Source organism: Schistocerca americana, chromosome 1 (genome assembly GCF_021461395.2).
Source record: "Schistocerca americana isolate TAMUIC-IGC-003095 chromosome 1, iqSchAmer2.1, whole genome shotgun sequence".
Taxonomy (NCBI): Eukaryota; Metazoa; Arthropoda; class Insecta; order Orthoptera; family Acrididae; genus Schistocerca; species Schistocerca americana.
Genome location: NC_060119.1, coordinates 881,756,169 through 881,757,154, shown reverse-complemented (window position 1 = coordinate 881,757,154; position 986 = coordinate 881,756,169). Strand labels below are relative to the sequence as shown.

Genomic DNA, 986 nt, shown 5'->3' with positions numbered 1-986 from the left:
ACCGCTCAGTACAAAACTTTCTCTGTCATATATGTAATACACAGTCTACAACAACAAAAAAAAAAAAAAAAAAAAAAAAAAAAAATAAAGCTCGCAAAAGGAATGGTTGGACAGCAACGTAATTTCGTACTCTTACTTAATGGCGCCAGGTCTATAAGTGTTGTCCGTGTTTAGTGTCCTGACGAGGCACGTAAAGGCAGGCACAAGACTCCGATCGACTACGTCTGGGAATAACAAGGTAGGATCGCCGTATCGGACGCCGAGTTCATAGTTACCACTTCCCCTCTACGACTGTCATCCGAGAACAAGTAATGGACTCCATGTAACATTCTATGTCATGAAACTTCCTGGCAGATTAAAACTGTGTGCCAGGCCGAGACTCGAACTCGGGACCTTTGCCTTTCGCGGGCAAGCGCTCTACCAACTGAGCTACCCAAGCACGACTCACCCCCCGTCCTCACAGCTTTACTTCTGCCAGTACCTCGTCTCCTACCTTCCAAACTTCACAGAAGCTCTCCTGCGAAACTTGCAGAACTAGCACTCCTGAAAGAAAGGATATTGCGGACACATGGCTTAGCCACAGCCTGGGGGATGTTTCCAGAATGAGATCTTCACTCTGCAGCGGAGTGTGCGCTGATATGAAACTTCGTGGTAGGTTAAAACTGTGTGCCAGGCCGAGACTCGAACAAGTGACCTTTGCCTTTCGCAGGCAAGTGCTCTACCAACTTAGTTCTGCAAGTTTCACAGGAGAGCTTCTGTAAAGTTTGGAAGGTAGGAGGCGAGGTACTAGCGGAAGTAAAGCTGTGAGGACGGGGGGTGAATCGTGTTTGGGTAGTTCAGTTTGTAGACCAGTTGCCCTCGAAAGGCAAAGGTCCCGACTTCGAGTCTCGGCCTGGCAAACAGTCTTAATCTGCCAGGAAGTTTCATATCAGCGCACACTCCGCTGCAGAGTGAAAATCTCATTCTATGTCATTCCGTACCATTGT

General features: G+C 47.8%; 1 non-coding gene across 1 annotated transcript; it reads right to left on the bottom strand.

Annotated features, from left to right (window-relative positions):
• Nucleotides 1-365: 365 nt before the first annotated feature.
• Trnas-cga lies at nt 366-440 on the bottom strand. The gene has a single exon. It is a non-coding gene; the product is annotated as a tRNA-Ser (tRNA).
• Nucleotides 441-986: the final 546 nt, after the last annotated feature.